Below are 18,022 nucleotides of genomic sequence, written 5' to 3' on the forward strand. Positions count from 1 at the left end.
GATAATTAACGGGGAACCATTGTTCCATCAACTAACCCAGAGTAATGGCGTTTCTCAACACCAAAGGAAGTGCCCATAGAGCACTCTTTTCTCCGTCCTTTGAGGGTAATGAAATGAAGCTTATCTTCCGGTTGGTTGTCTTTCTCATTGTGCTCAGTCGCCTTCCTTGGAGCAAAGAATGTTTCATTTTCTTATGATTTTTTCTCTCTCTCCAATTAATGAATATTGATACCGATTCATATTCTCAATGGAAAAAGGGAAATCCATAGCTCTCGCCAGAAATCTAATTATATATTTTCCTACTCCATGGTAAAAGGTCATTTTCCGATGAATTTACTTTCAAGAAATGTGTACATGTACACCCGCATTCTCATTAAATTCAGACGTCTACAAAGATTGTGGATATCTTCATTTACAAATAAATTAAAGATCTTATTATGCAGGTCACAAAAGATGGACAAAAGACCGGAACAGATGTTAGAGAATTAAGGAAAATTTGGTGTTTGTCAGAATACTATAATCATACGAATTAGAATCGACGTTTTTGAGAGTGACAGACTATCAGATGAAATAAGAGATATTGTCGTGATTTATCATTCAAATATGCATGCGTGTAGGATTAGTATCCGAAGTCTTCTGACAGAAAAGCGTGGTTACGCCAGACATTAACATTAAACAACAGAAGTAACAACACTGTGGTGAAAGGACATCTTTGCAACCAAAAGAAAAAGATAGTTGAATTATAAACACACAAACAAAAACCCATAAAACTTTGAAAAAACGTTATGTATGTGCATATGATTGGTCGAAAAGGAAGATTTAGCTTTTAAGAATATCTCTAATTCGAAAGATTCACGGTGGGTGTCTGTGGTCAACGGGCAAGGCTTATTCCTCCTTGGCTTCTGACCCTACCTTTAGTGTACCCAATGGTCCGTGTTTGATCTGCTCTTAATTTTATATTCTTTATAGGAGTTATGAGATTGATCACTGTTCGTTTTGTCATCTTCACTTTTTCATTCATACCTTTTTAAAATGTTCATTAGCAGTACATGTATTCCGTTATTCCTTATTCACGAGACCCGCAAAAAGTCTTCAGTTTTGTTCTGCTAGAACTCGAGAATCCATTAACAATCCCAATACTATGTGCATTAATGTCTTATTTATGGAGTCAGAATTTGGAGACAGTTCTAGGAGGTTTTTTATGTCATCAAAGTGTCCCTAGTATCGATACATAAAGGATTATCTAGATTTTGGGTGAAGAAAAACGAACATTTTCTTAGTAAATATAAAATTAACTATCACGTGATGAGGACTTGGTGATACTGTAGAAGTAAAAGACACGCAGTTAGTTGTAATATGCGCCCTGAACGTTTACTTTTGACAGAGAAAACTAAACTGCAGCTATCGATTTCAAATCATTTATACGGGAGTGAAATGAATCTCTATTTAAGTGCCAAATAAATCGAAGGGCAAATAGACTGCAATGATGACACGGCAGATCGCAGGGGAGCCTTCCAGAGAACTATGGAATAAAGGTACCGGTACTAAAAAATATACTAGTGCTAAGTTTCAGATGCCAATTGCTGTAGTTAAACGTTTGATGAAACTTTGAAATGACGTTTCAAATGTAATTTATCTTGATGTTTTTATAATGAATTTATTGATTAATTCAAGCACAAAACTCAGCTCATATTGTTTATATGTACCAATAACATTTACATTATAAAAAAGACTTTAAATGTTCGTGTTAGGGACATCGATCTACATCTGTTTGGGTTTTTTTAACGACTGTGTTTATATATAGTGCATGTAGACATATAAGCTTATCCGGAAAGATTTATTCTTTTCATAACATTTTGAATCTTCTTATGTAAATAACTTTTTTTTTTCTAAAAGGTGATCGTTCAGAGATTATGATATCAAAGCCTCGTTGCACTATGAGGAAAAGTGGCCTTCAAGAATTAAATATTTCAACAACGCTTGATAAATAAAAAACCGGATTAGGTTATTTCTAAAGTTAAGAATGCCCACGGGCATTAGCCCACCTAAGACTGCGTCAAGTGTGACCAATTGGAATAAGTCTTTATACTGATTAAGTTAGTTCAACGCAGAACTATTTCTTTCTAATTGTTTCTTCAAAGGTAAACTTGTGTCAAAGTAGAAGAGGATAACTTCCCATTTCTGAACAGTGATATAAATCATGTCTTTAAGCTATGAGCATCATAGCCTCATAACATACATTAAGTGTGTCTGTGTGTGCGCAGGCATGAATGTCTATCTGTATGTGTGTGTGCGAATGTGTCTGTGTAGGTATGTCTGTCTGTCTGTCTGTATATGTGTGTGTGTGAATGTGTCTGTGTAGGTATGTCTGTCTGTCTGTATGTATGTGTGTGAATGTGTCTGTGTAGGTATGTCTGTCTGTATGTATATGTGTGTGTGAATGTGTCTGTGTAGGTATGTATGTCTGTATGTATATGTGTGTGTGTGAATGTGTCTGTGTAGGAATGTCTATCTGTATGTATGTGTGCGAATGTGTCTGTGTAGGTATGTCTGTCTGTATGTATATATGTGTGTGTGAATGTGTCTGTGTAGGTATGTCTGTCTGTATGTATATGTGTGTGTGAATGTGTCTGTGTAGGTATGTCTGTCTGTATGTATATATGTGTGTGTGTGTGAATGTGTAGGTATGTCTGTCTGTATGTGTGTGTGTGAATGTGTCTGTGTAGGTATGTCTGTATGTATGTATGTGTGTGTGTGCCTTGGAATAAAAGAATGTCCAAACGTAGACCTCTTGAATGATTAACACACTGTCGAGTACTTGAAGTTACACCTGGTAGTCCAGCACATCTAGGGGGCGTCTTCAGTGGTACATTTACGATACACGCACCAACTACTGGATCCAACTGTGGAAACCCCGCGCAGTTTCCTCATTATTCTTTTGGTATCGATTATCGATTCCATTGACAAGACAGAGCTATACAGTTTAATCATGGCGATTTTCATACCTTTCAATCGTTGGCTCGCGAAGAGGGCAACGACTTGGCTAATGAAAATTATAGCGAATGCTACGAAAGCCCAGAATGCTGTTATCTTACACGGCATAACATAATGAAACAGGGCGAGAAATACTCCATCTTTATAGTCGATGTTTGCGCTACGTTAGGTTAAGTTCATCCTTTACACACTTGAAACTCTTTGAAAAGAGATTATCAAAGATAACAATCATGAACACGTTCATAAGTAATCGCTATGCACACAAATGAAATCGATAGCATTGATTACCATGCGATATTCCTATTTTGATAAAACAAACGTTCTACTCAAATGTTTTACAGAAATCTTCCAACGAACTTAGATCACTTGATCCCATTTAAAACTCGTTAAAACTAGATCGATGGTGTTGAACTGTTAATATTTACATTTCCCATGTTTTAACCTTCGATATCTTAACCAATTGAAATGAGAGCCATTTCCTCATGAATGTGTATGGATCTCCATTTCTTTATGAATGTGAACAATGTGTGTTTGGATCTTGATAAAAATAGTACGACTATTCTAACGACTGGAATAACTCCGACAGAAATGAAAGAAACATGTAGGCCTCGGATTTTACGGTCTCATCCGAAGTACGACAAGCAAGGAGTACTGATGACCTATTCTAATCTGGATCCCCACGGGACTTTTCAAAATTGAAAATTATATCTTAAATAACTACATCTATGATATAGGTACATACAGATGTATTTGGATGGTGAGAATATCCATAGGCAGGTCCAGGAAATGATAGACAGATTGAAAGGAGGTGCCCGTACTCCGGAATACCGTATGAATTATTTAAAAGATGTAAACTACATAAGAACATAATTTTTGTCATGGTGTCCATGCTTAATTACTGTAATTACAGATACCAAGAACAAATATTAATGTTTAATGACCACTCGTTGTAGATCAGGACGGCACATAAAAGACTTGCAAAACTATTGATCGAAAGCGAGTCCCATGGTGAGATTTTTTCATTTAATGCTTCGTTTCCATACCTTATTAAACCATGCTAATACCATGCCATATTTCCAAATGCCTTTACTCTGGAAGAAAATACTTTTACATATGTGAAAGTTAATTTGCTTATGAAATTAATATACCTTTGATCCTTCCGTGGACATTGTCTTCAACTCGTGCGCTTGTGAGTGCGTTGGTTCGTCCACAAGTAATCAATCAATGTCTCATTTCTAGCGATAGAAAGTGAAGTACTAGATTGAAGATACATTTTTTAACCTATGTCCACCATACTTTCAGGAAAGCGAACTTGCAGCAGCAGATTCAACGTTCAAGGGGTGATTTCGAAATGTCGACGTATGGAGGGGGTCTTTATTAGTTGAATTTTAAGGTTTTGAAATACATGTATATATGTACGGGACGAAAGACTCTCAGATATGAGGGGCCGACCAGACGATATTTTCTTTGTTGAATTTTGAGATACATGCATTTTAGGACCGGATGTCTCTCAGACATGTGGGATCCAGGCTCTTTTCCTTGTTGAATTTTGATTACAAGACGTTTTGATCCAACGATGTTGTAGTTTTGGACAACTCATGACAAGATCACGTGATTAATTTAAAAAAATCTGATTATTTAAAATTTCTAACAACTATTCTCAGTTTTATCGTGTAATCGTAATATTTTATTAATTTTTTTCCCTTTTTTTTGAAAGACGCCGACAGATCACTGTAATTCGAACGCCACGTATTGGTTGAATGGATGATAATTTCATGATCCAGTGTAAAGCACTCATAAATAATTTCGTTGAAACTGACAATGTTTTCCTTAATGAAGCAATAAAAAGAGACAATTGATCTTCTAATGTTTTATTATACATCTGGGAATATTCAAAAGACTCTCAAACAAGAAGAAAAACACACTCTTGTACCGGTACCTCAGCTCAGTGAGTGAATAGATCGATTTTTTAAAGCAAAAATTAAGTAACAGTACTAATTCTGTGCTATGTGTATTGGTTGTATGCTAATGTCTTACAGTCTTAGTTACCGTGCAGAGATTAGGACGGTCAGTTTTGCCGGGATACTAATTTAATTTAGGTATTTTTATTGTTTATAAGCTGTAATGTTATTTTTGTCTTTATATTGTCGGATGATTATCAGCAGATTTTTCAGAATTAAATTAAATGAATTGAAGTAAATAAAAATATTTTAGTTGTTCCTTGAAATAAGTTGAAATCCATCTGTATTACAGTATTAGTTTCTATCAACACATATATAAATACACTCGGACAGCGTGATCTTGAAGGTAAATAAATATTCCCAGATACATGTAACAAGCATGGGGGCGTGACACGAATATCCCAGCAGTGGCACTCAGGCATTCCACAACTTGTACATCTATATACACGTTCAAGCCTGATGGTTACAATGTGACAATGCAAAACCGGCGGGAAAATGGCTTACGATCCACTAATTGCTTCTGAACAGATAATGACGTGATAAAGATCTAGAAATCGATCACTCTAATAACGTAGAAACTTTAATAACAATGATGTAGGGCACTGATATTGTCTCGCACATGATTGCGTAACACTTCTACTGGGACTTTTTGAGACAGCTCTATTTCTGTACTGTGATCGGTCTGATAGAGATCTTGCCGTTTTAGAATTATTTGCAATAATTATAAGCCCGAGAATGTTATCTACATGACGTGTGTACAATGAATTGCAATATTTTAAAAAGGATAAATCACTATTCTCAAAATACATGGGAGATTTTAAATGTTTACAAATATACTTTTTAACAAAGTGCAGTCAATGCAAGAACAATTTACAAATATTGACAATCATATCACTACAATTTTTACAAGAACGCGATTTTTACATGAAATGTTATCTTACTGGTGTACATATTCAAACTTTTGATGGGATGTTAAAGGGTGGGGTACCCCGTGTCAAGGATCACAACCTTCTTGGCACCGGGCGCAAAAGATCGTTTCTCTGGTTTTCAAAAAAGAGTAGGCTCACTGGGAACTGCCAGGGAAACTCAATATTGAACATATTTCATTTAATTTAACCGCCGTAGAATGGCTGAAATACTGCCCAAAATGAAAACGGCGTTAAACCCTGGTCAATTAAGTCTTCAGTTAATTGACCGGTCGCGGTAGCCAAGTGGGTAGACCACTCGCTCCACATTGGTAGGCCCTGGTTCGATTCTCGATCCCGGCGCCATGTTTAGCTTAGCTAGTGATTGTGTACGACATTAGATTAAAAGTGAAAGTTACGGGTCTTTCGTACATGACCTTCAAAGCGAAGGTCATTGTAGGCGTTGATATGATACAGAACCCTCATTGCTATATGACCTTGAGTGTCACCTGTGAGTTGACTTCGAAAAGAAGTCTACCTGTCTGCCATATCAGACAGGGGACACGTCGAGTGCGTTCGAGATCCTTATTCCCGTTCTCCTCGTGCTTCGTCCTTAGAATCGTGAACTACGAGATCATGTGCACACGAACTTGTTCTTCGACCACACTACCTACAGAGGTGGTGTGAGTTCTTGCACCTCGAACCCGTTCTGGGGTTGTTTACTTGGCGTTCGGGATCGACAGGAATTTGTACTCGTACGTAGAATGGCGGTCTCGAACGCACTCGTCAAGTCTGATGTAATACGGGGTACCAGACAGGGGACATTTGGACTAAAATTTTCATAGTCTGGCGCATGCCTGACCCAATTTCCGCTACGCTACATTTTAGTAGCGGAAATTGGGTCTGGCATGCGCCAGACTAAAATTTTCATTGATTGATTCTATTTTGTTTAACTCTCGATGGGACGCAAAACAAACAAAGAAACAACATGTCTTTTAATTTACATGTAGTATGTAGTTGTTCTTAACTACACACCTTAATATTCACCCCGAGAAAACCATTTTAAACCGAGTCACAGCTATTTACTTTTTTTTTTCTTGCCTGCATCTGTTTTGACACTTGCCCGAGTTTGAGTTATTACGTCTGTTAGTACAGGTACACAGGAACATATGACAACTAGTCTGTGTTATCTCACCAGGAATAGTCTGTTAGTACAGGTACACAGGAACATATGACAACTAGTCTGTGTTGTCTCACCTGGAATAGTCTGTTAGTACAGGTACAGGAACATATGACAATACGCCAGTTTCGAGATACGAACTCTTCTGTATAGGAGGTGCATTTAGTGGAACTTTGAATGCCTAAGTGGGACAGAGTGGATATACAGCCAACGAGGAAGACGATGAAATGTATTAAAAGCGGCTTCTCTTTAAATATGTAAATGTGGGAAATACTAAATACTATCGAAAGAAATGTTTTACCGAAGTGGAAACATAGAAACAATGTCATATTTGCAAGAAATATCTTGGATATGGTACTTATGACGAACGAAATAACGTGGTAGGATAAGAATTCTATGTATTCAATTACTTCCTAAATACTTATCACTTACTTAGTTTGTGTATCAGTCGAATTCGGGTTATCAAACAGCGTATGAGAATCTTACTAAGTACATTCACTTACGCTATGATGAATATCTGTCCCACTCCCGCGTGTAAACAAATTCTTTAGCGCCTTACTATGTACGAGAGTTCTCCAAAGGGAAATAACTCGGACGTATCTCGAAACCGGCGTATTTGCCTGTGTTGTCCCACCAGGAATATTGTATTTGTTGTTTATGATCCTTCACTAATTCTGATTTGTACCGATTTTACTGATTGTTCCCCTGATTTTACGTATCCCTGTGACGTCATCAAAACACAAACCATATATCAATTTTTTTTTCTTTTTAAAAAATTCGAAAATGCAGGGTTTTTAAAACAATATAATCAAGGAATGATAAAACAGCAGTGCTTGAGGTTTGCTTTGTTCATTAATTAAAAGGACGACGTAATGATCATTCTTATAAAAAACAAACGAATATCGAAGGAATCTTCCCTGAAAATCGGCTTGGAATTCGGTTACAGACTTCAAGGCGCCAATATTCCAAGCAGTTATGAAAATCTGTAGGCCTTTCTTGAACTATTCCAGGTAAAAATCGATTTGCATTATATCAAGTAAACTGATACACGTTCTAATAGTTTTAGCAATATCTCGACCTACGGAGACATTCGCTTGTATTTATTCAATATAATGCAAAACATATCAGCAGTGTTACGAGTAAGAGCCTCTTGATCAACCCTGATCTTAAGATAACAAACTTGTCATCAAATGTATCCCATGCTCGTGGAAGTAAGGATCTTTTTTCATTAACCGAGATAGACTACCGACAAATAAGTCGTTGTTACATGGGTTTCAACAGTCTTGTTTATTAAAGTCAGCATTTCGCAGCGTTTATAATCGTTATACAAGCTGTCATAAGGTATAATGCTGCCTCACATATTTCATACTAATAGTTAGGCCGTTCATTACACACTGTGTTTGACTACGGATTACTCCGTTTATCTGATCAAGGTAAAGTGATCATGGCGGGTGTGACCGATCAACAGGGGATGTGCTTACTCCTCCTAGGCAGTTGATCACACATCTGGTGTGTCCAGGGGTCTGTGTTTGCCCTATTCTTAATTTTGTATTCTTTATATGAATTATGAAATTGATCACTGTTCCTTATCTTCAATTTTTCATGTATATATCTAGAAGTATAACAATTTCGTTTACACTGAATGAAGAAGGTTGAAAGTGTTAATTAATGACTGACAACAGTATATCCTGTGTATGGATCTCCAGGGACACTTACAATATACACATGATTAATTTAGAATTTGATGTGATTTTTCTCTTGTTCCTATAATTGGCGGCAGCTTTACTGTATCTATCGTCTATACCTTCAGCATTTCTACAATGCAATCTGTCTCAGAAATATCGATTTGGGTGACATATAATGGAACTGAGGGTTTTTATGTGATGTAAAATATGATTCCATTGAGAAGATGAAAGACTTTAATACCCAGGAGAAGATGTATCCCTCCAATGTTTTATCTCTGATATTAAAGACGACATTTGATGCTATTGATTATGGTTAAAGAAGTAGAATTTAAATAGAATACTAGATTTGATCTGTTGCTGGTATTGAATGAGTCTTGAATGCAATTTTAGCCAGATTTGCATGCCATTCTTTTGATGAGAAGACTTCTGAAGACATTAAAATTAAACAAAAATAAAGACACGCTGTATCTTTTACATGTAACGTCAGCTGGAAGGCTTTTATTTTCATACACCTCTTCAATATACTACATATAGTATATCTTATGAAAATGGTTTTCGAGAATAATTTTAAAGAGATATTGACATTCAAAGAAAACCTACTTCACGCCGTTCTGAGAGCAATTTTGTCTGATCAGGATATAGGGCGGGTGTGACCGGTCGACAGGAGATGCTTACTCCTCCTAGGCTCTGGTATGCCCAGGGGTACGTGTTTGCCCAACTATCTATTTTGTATTGCTTATAGGAGTTATGAGATTGGTCACTGTTCGTTATCTTCACCTTTTATTGAAAATATGACAACAAATTTTGGGGCAGTATTTTTTTTTTCGTAAAGGGTGTAAGGCATCTGCCAATGATACAAAGCTACAGTGGGGCCGGTCGCGGCGCCTCAGTGAAACGTGTTGAAAGAGTTGTGGACCTTGAAGTTAGTTTTCAGGGATTTGACAGTTTTCCAGACTGCTTTTTTTTTGGCCATCCCTGCAGCTATTGACTTGAAATTTTACATGAATTGATATCAATTCAGGGGATGCTTACGCCTCGTAGGTACCTGATCCCACCTCTGGTGTGTCCAGGGATCCGTGTTTGCCCAACCATCTATTTTGTATTGCTAATGGAATTGCGAATGGGTTTCAGATTACGTTTGAGTTTTGGCTATATTGACCTATTTCTGAAAGAGTTACATGTACCAGGGTATATTACGTATGAAAAATAATTCTTTCACTCACGCTCAGAGGTTTTCATGATTCCACATTTCAACAGTCTAACTTAAAATATGTCATAGTACAGTCTTAACAGCAGTGACAAGGGGGTGACGGCATGTACAAACATGTATCAAGGTCAATTAACTCAAGTGACCTTGTACTCTGACTCTGATAATAAAAAAAGTGGTCTAACCTCCAAACATGGACTGACATAGAAGTAAAATCTACAACAATGATGATTGAATAATAAGGTCTACAAACTACATGTAGTATTAAGGTCAAGTGACTCCAGTGACCTTCACAGTTAACCTTGATCATAAAAAAACTTCAGACCCTTGACTGATAGTCATGGGATCTTCAGCAATGATAATTAGATGATGAGGCCAACATACTAGTACCAAGGTCAAGTAATTCCGCTGACCTTGGCATTTGACATTTATCATATAATCTGTATACCGTTATGTACGGAATATGTAGTGATAGAGATGTGATCTTCAACAAAGACAATTGGATGATAAGATCTAAAGTATTATCTAGGTAAAGTGACCCCAGTGACCTTGACATATGATAATAAAAGCTAGTGTAACTTCAGAACATGGACTAATAGAAACATGGGATCTTCAACAAGGACGATTAAATGATTGGTCCTACAAACTGATGTAGAGAGTAAAGTGACCAGCACACTTTGTATGTATTGTAAAGATAGCTTACGTAGCCAGTGCTTTGTGTGGGAGACTTTATAATCGGCAGATTATAGTCATATCCGTCTAAAGTCCATTCCGGGTTTGTAACAGAAGTGAAGAAATTGTGAGTTCTGATTTGTTGGTCACTCGTCAAGGTCATACACGTAGTAATTTATTACTCGTCAAGGTCATACCCGTAGTCCTTTATTACCCGTCAAGGTCATACACGTAGTAATTTATTACCTAATATAACATTAGACTTTCAGCGTTGAATTTCGATTAGCTGCAGAGCTTGTGGATGGAGGGATATTGATTTTTAAGTGAAGACCAAAGTGCTTTAAACTGGTATAAAATGGTTCCCATTGAACGATGCCATAGTGCAAGATAATCCCCTTTATGGTGGCTTTGTCTACTCTGGAAGTGTCATCAAACCAACCACTCCATTGTTTCATGCTTCATTCTCTCTACAATGACCACCTGCATGTAGCCTGTATATCGCAGTGTGCTTTGGAAAATCCAACGCTTTCGCAAACTGCAGTACAACTTTCAGTGTGAAAGGCATTTCATATATCTCACTCTATAGTATAGTTTAACGGTCTGTAGAGGGTCGTTGCTAATTATTTTTGGACATTAAGCGACTGAATCAATAATTGGAACTATTTTCATGTGTTCAAATGAAGGAACCGAGATAAGAAAACTTATAGCAGACCTAAGAGTAAAACATTGAGGGCTCGCGGCGGGTGTGACCGGTCAACAGGGGATACTTACTCCTCCAAGACACCTGACCCCCACCTCTGGTATGTTCAGGGGTCCGTGTTTGCCCAACTTTCTATTTTGTATTCTTTATGGAGCTGATTGTGTGTGGTGGTTTTGTGACACCTTATTTCTGACATCGCCATTGTGGTTTTGTGACATTCTACATGAAAGGTGAAGATAACGAACAGTGATCAATCTCTGGTCCGTGTTTGCCCTACTCTACCTAATTTTGTATTCTTTATGGAATTTATGAGATTGATCACTGTTCATTATCTTCACTTTTCATGTAGATATAAACACCACATTGTCCCTGCTTTAAAAATTAAGTTGAATATCATTTACATTAGATGTTGATTGTTTTCGCCCTGTGAAAAGTTGATGATCTGACAAATTACTTTTATAGTTAAATAAGCACAGTATAAATTCTGGTGGGTTTTTTCCCCCAGTCTTTATTGTTAAAAAGTAATAGCATCCATAGATTTATATAAAAATAAAGAATATAAAAACAATTATCACAGTAGGTGAATTTTTGGCCTATGTTGTTTGACAATGATGCTCTCTCTCTCTCACTCTCTCTCTCTCTCACTCTCTCTCTCTCTCTCTCTCTCTCTCTCTCTCTCTCTCTCTCTCTCTCTTTCAAACAAACAAACAAACTACATGTATATGAAATGAAAATGAAATGGCTGATCATATCTTCCAATATAACAATGGCAAATAAAATTTCATTCTAAAAGAAATTGACACGTGATTGTCCGTTAATAATTATCATGATGCCCCAGGCATAACTGGTATAACAAATCTTAAGCACCGTCATATTGCACAGCTTTAAACAAAGCGTTCCAACAGCCCAATCTGTAAAAGGGAAAAAAATTAGATGTACAAAACAGTATTGTTTATCGATGGTAATAGGTCTAGAACATTATCTAGCAACAATTATTTTCCAACTTATATAATAGATAAGTTAAATTCATACTCACCAGATCTATTTAATGCTTTATAGTTAGATTGAGGTAGAACATTGGGGTGTCTGGGTTTGGGACAGCTGCCATTTTGTCCATTTCGGTTCCTCATACTTGTACATCTGCCATTTACGTTTGTGATTATATCTGACTCTCTGCATCCACTCATGCTGAAACAGAAAATTGGTAGGAATTTTTTCATGGCAATTCCAGTCTAGATATCATACAGGGCTCTATGAAAGTGTAACTTTACCTGAGAGATGGGTAATTTATTTGTGTAACTTTACCTGAGAGATGGTTAATTTATTTGTGTAACTTTACCTGAGAGATGGGTAATTTATTTGTGTAACTTTACCTGAGAGATGGGTAGTTTATTTGTGTAACTTTACCTGAGAGATGGGTAATTTATTTGTGTAATATCTGCATGGTGAGATAAATAATTTATTTATGTAACTTATCTGTGAGATGGGTAATTTATTTGTATAATATCTGGTGAAATAAATAATTTATCCATGTATTTTATCTGGTGAAATAAATAATTTATTTGTGCAACTTATCCGGTGAGATAAGTAATCTATTTGTGAAACTTACCAGGTGCTATAAGTAATTTATTTGTGTAACTTATATGTAAGATGAATGATTTATTTGTGTAAGTTATCTGGTGAGATTAGTCATTTATTTGTGTAACTTACCTGTAATATGGGTAATTTAATTTTGTAACCTACCAGGTGAGATAAGTACAATTTATTTGTGTAACTTACCAGGTGCTATAAGTAATTATTTGTGTAACTTACCAGGTGAGATGGGTACTTCATCGTGTGAGCATTCTTGGAGTCAATTTCTCGATTCTTTTTTTTCTGATAATAAATACAAAACAATGAAATATCACTCATAATTTCAAGTGAATTACATTAATAATAATATCAAATGTGATAACAATTTTTATATCAGAGTGATTTGTTGGTCTCTAATATGCATGTTGTTATTCAAAGAAAGGAAAATAGAGCAGGCCAGATCATAATTCTTGTACATTAACTGTACATTTCAATGATGTCTTACCCAGTCATTTAACTGTTTTTTCCAGTTGGCTATCAGCGACTTGTAAGTCTGTCGCTAGAGAACGACAAAGAAATAGAAAGGAAGATTAGAGATAGAAAGAGAGAGAAACATGAATAGAAACAGACAGGAAAGAAAGAGAGAGAAACAACAATAGAAATAGACAGAAAGGTAAGAGAGATAGAAAGAGAGAGAAACATCAATAGAAATTGACAGGAAGGTAACAGAGAGAAACATGAATAGAAATTGACAGGAAGGTAAGAGAGAGAGAGAGAGAGAGAGAGAGAGAGAGAGAGAGAGAGAGAGAGAGAGAGAGAGAAAGAGAGAGAAACATCAATAGAAAATGACAGAAAGGTAAGAGAGAGAGAAAGAGAGAAACATCAATAGAAATTAACAGGAAGGTAAGAGAGAGAGAAACATCAATAGAAATTGACAGAAAGGTGAGAGAGAGTGGGGGGGAATAGAAATAGGCATTTACACAACATGGAGGTTTGAGAGATATCTAGCAAGAGAGGGAAGAGGGTATTTTGAAGAAAAAAAAGCAAACCAAAGTTAATATCCATTATACAGTAAAAAGATGAACAGATTCAACTTGTTAACATGAATACAACCTGACTTACTGAAGACACTTGAGGTTTCCTTTGGTATTGTCCAATCAATGTCATCAGCGACCTAGCTTTAACATGTGAAGCTGGCCTTTTGCTACAGGCACTGTCGCTTCTCTTGGCCTTTTTGATCTTTGATCTAGGTTTAGCATGTGAAGCTGGCTTTTTGTTACATTCACTGTCGCTTCTCTTGGCCTTTTTAATTGGCGGAGACTCAGCTGAGTTCACTTGGGAAGTCGGAAAGGAACGTTTTCGTGGCACCCCCTTTCTACATTTTCTTCTTCTAGTTTCGCGTTCCTTTAAATAGAGTGATGAGAAATTATATACATAAAACATATTACTCATGAAGAAGTACAGACACTAGTCGAGTGTAACGTCTTCTGTAATTATTACTGGATGAGAGAGAGAGAGAGAGAGAGAGAGAGAGAGAGAGAGAGAGAGAGAGGGGGGGATTCATTCCTTAATTTTTGTTTTGGATCTTACATGGGCTAATGTTTCCTTGGAATATGATATTGTAGTTTGTCCGATGACACGGTATCATACTCACCACCTGAGCACTGCCGTTTGCTGTTGTCTGTTCGTGGTGCCAGTCTAATGCGGACGATAGTCCTAGGCCGGACAGAAACTGATAGGTAGAGACGCAGGGCGAAAGTCTACCCAGAAGACTGTCAAGTGTAGAGGACTGGACACCCTCACTGTTACTGAAGGTGGCTTTGTGGGTTGTTGCACCAGTTTGAAGGTAAGAATTCGAGGGAGAGGCAGAAGGTGACGATGCAGTCTGAGCCCGATCGTTAGACGAGCAGGGCAAATCGTCACAAGACCGGAATAGTTTGGCCTCTCTCTGCAGGTATAAAAATAAACGTTAGATGATGATATGCCATAAAGTGCAGGTTCGCTGTAGAATTGTATAAAATATCATTCTCTGGATAAATTCAAGTTTTAAAAAAAGCTACATTAAAAAAATGTTTAATGATTTTGATATATATATTCACTATAGTTTCAATTTTCTAGCCAAACATGGAAATGTATATGCAATATAAGATAAATTGAGAGATTGGAATATCATATCACCATGTGATGTTGTTAAATATTAAAGCCTATATAGATCTACTTATATTTTGAAAATACCTATTAATTCATTTTGAAAGATTGTCATAATAAAAATCGGGGTTAAGGTTATCATAAGCTTCGGATTGAAGTAGCTTTAAGAATTTACAATAGAAAAAAATGCAATACCGATAACTGTAAATTATACAATATTTCACGGAACCAAAAGGCCGCCATTCTTGCATAAACTTTGACAAACTTTTGGAACAGAAATGGGCAAATATATATACCTAATTAAAAATCAGGCGCAGGAGAACCAGTAGGAAAAATACTATTATCCTAAGATTTCTATTAACCTATCATTGATAAAAGAAAGTATCAGTTTATTATGAAAATTTTGTCTTCTCCACCTATCACGATCCTGTCCATATTGAGTTTAATTAAATTTGACGCATCACTGGAGGCATTATAATTATATCGTTATCCCCCCCCCCCCTCCTTCCCAAAGTCTTGTAACGTTCTACATTTGTAACAAGAGGATCTGAATCACATGTATCAATTCCGAGAATATAAGAATTTAACTTGTGAAATTCCCCCTCCCATCTTCACAAGTCATACGTTATTGATTCGTTATCTCGCGCTAGCAGTGCGAGGTAACGAATCAGTAACCCTTGACTTGTGAAGATACCCCCTCCGACTACAAATTTCTCTTGTTTAAGTAGTATACATTACAATTTCTCCCAATATATAATTTCTTTTCTTTCTATTAATATAGTGCATTCTGTCCGAAATACAATTTAAAAATTCAAGTAAATGGTAAAATTTTACCGTAAATAGAATTACTAAAGTTATATCCCCCCCCCCCCCCCCCGAAGTAAAATGAAGCCCCATTTTCGTTAATATTTGCACCAATGAATTTGTCATTATCTATTGCATATTTCTCAATGAGAATGCGAAATAAGAAGGCATGTACCCTGGCAGATTCTGCTATGTCAATATCCTCCACTGAATGCTTTCTTTTCATGGTGAAAATTCCTTGTTTTCTCGCTTGACTACACAAACACGTCCAATCTCATATAATGGCGAGGTAACTATGACGTGATGGCGAAGACGCAATTATCTACGCGTCATCGCTCTTGGCAACGTCATGACGAAGCTCTGAAAAGCGCGCGTACGTAGACTACGGCAAATATGCACGTCAAAATACAAAAACTGACATACCTATGTCATTTTCGTTTTAGGCCTAATTGTAAAATATCTCTGTTATACACATCGATGCAAAGGATATGAATCACTGATTTTTTTTTAAAAACGGGAAATATTTTTACTTGTTATTTGCATTAGGCTATATAATCATTATTACTATATAATTACTAGCGATACTTATAGTCCTATTACGCCAGTATACTTCATGGAGACCTTTTAAAAATAGTGTTTCATGAAAAGTCATCTTCACTAGCCAAGGGTTTACAATTTGCTCAGCTTCTCTACATTCTATAAATCACTGATTTTTCTTAAAATGGGAAATATCTTATTTCTCTATACTAATAACGGGGTGTCCCGCGTTCAACAAAATGTAAATGATACACATTACATATGTATAAATGTAAATGATACACATTACATATGTATAGATGTAAATGATACACATTACAAATGTATAAATGTAAATGATACAAATTACATATGTATAAATGTAAATGATACACATTACATATGTATAAATGTAAATGATACACATTACATATGTATAAATGTAAATGATACACATTACATATGTATAAATGTAAATGATATATACACATTACATATGTATAAATGTAAATGATATATACACATTACATATGTATAAATGTAAATGATATATACACATTACATATGTATAAATGTAAATGATACACATTACATATGTATAGATGTAAATGATACACATTACATATGTATAAATGTAAATGATACACATTACATATGTATAAATGTAAATGATACACATTACATATGTATAAATGTAAATGATACACATTACATATGTATAAATGTAAATGATACACATTACATATATATAAATGTAAATGATACACATTACATATGTATAAATGTAAATGATACACATTACATATGTATAAATGTAAATGATACACATTACATATGTATAAATGTAAATGATACACATTACATATGTATAAATGTTACCCCGTGTGCTGACTTTTTGGAATGGAATTTTTTAATAGTTCGCGAGCTGGGATGTTTTGCGTTTTCCTGCATGCGAAAAAGATATAATCATTTAACATTTTAATGCTGTTTTCTTAGAAGGTGTAAGAAACAGCGAGATAGGAAAAAGGAAAAAGAAAGTTCCACGCTCAGTTCACCAGAAAAAGAAAGTTCCACGCTCAGTTCATCAGAAAAAGAAAGTTTCACGCTCAGTTCACCAGAAAAAGAAAGTTCCACGCTCAGTTCACCAGAAAAGGAAAGTTCCACGCTCAGTTCACCAGAAAAGGAAAGTTCCACGCTCAGTTCATCAGATAAAGAAAGTTCCACGCTCAGTTCACCAGAAAAGGAAAGTTCCAGGCTCAGTTCACCAGATAAAGAAAGTTCCACGCTCAGTTCACCAGAAAAGGAAAGCTCCACGCTCAGTTCATCAGAAAAGGAAAGTTCCAGGCTCAGTTCACCAGATAAAGAAAGTTCCACGCTCAGTTCACCAGAAAAGGAAAGCTACACGCTCAGTTCATCAGAAAAGGAAAGTTCCAGGCTCAGTTCATCAGAATACGCTGTAATAAGTCGCCATTGCCCATCTCAGTGTGTGTGTGGGGGGGGGGGGGGGGGATAAGTTATTTCCAAAAAAAAATTATTTCAGGAAACATTTTCAGAACGACCAAGTCGAAATAAATGTCTCATCTATAATACATGTAAATGCTTTATCCTATCACATTTGGTATTTGGGGTATATATTTATAAATATTTTGAAAATACATGAGGGTATGAACTGCTACAC

This window comes from Ostrea edulis, chromosome 4 (assembly GCF_947568905.1).
Source record: "Ostrea edulis chromosome 4, xbOstEdul1.1, whole genome shotgun sequence".
Lineage (NCBI taxonomy): Eukaryota > Metazoa > Mollusca > Bivalvia > Ostreida > Ostreidae > Ostrea > Ostrea edulis.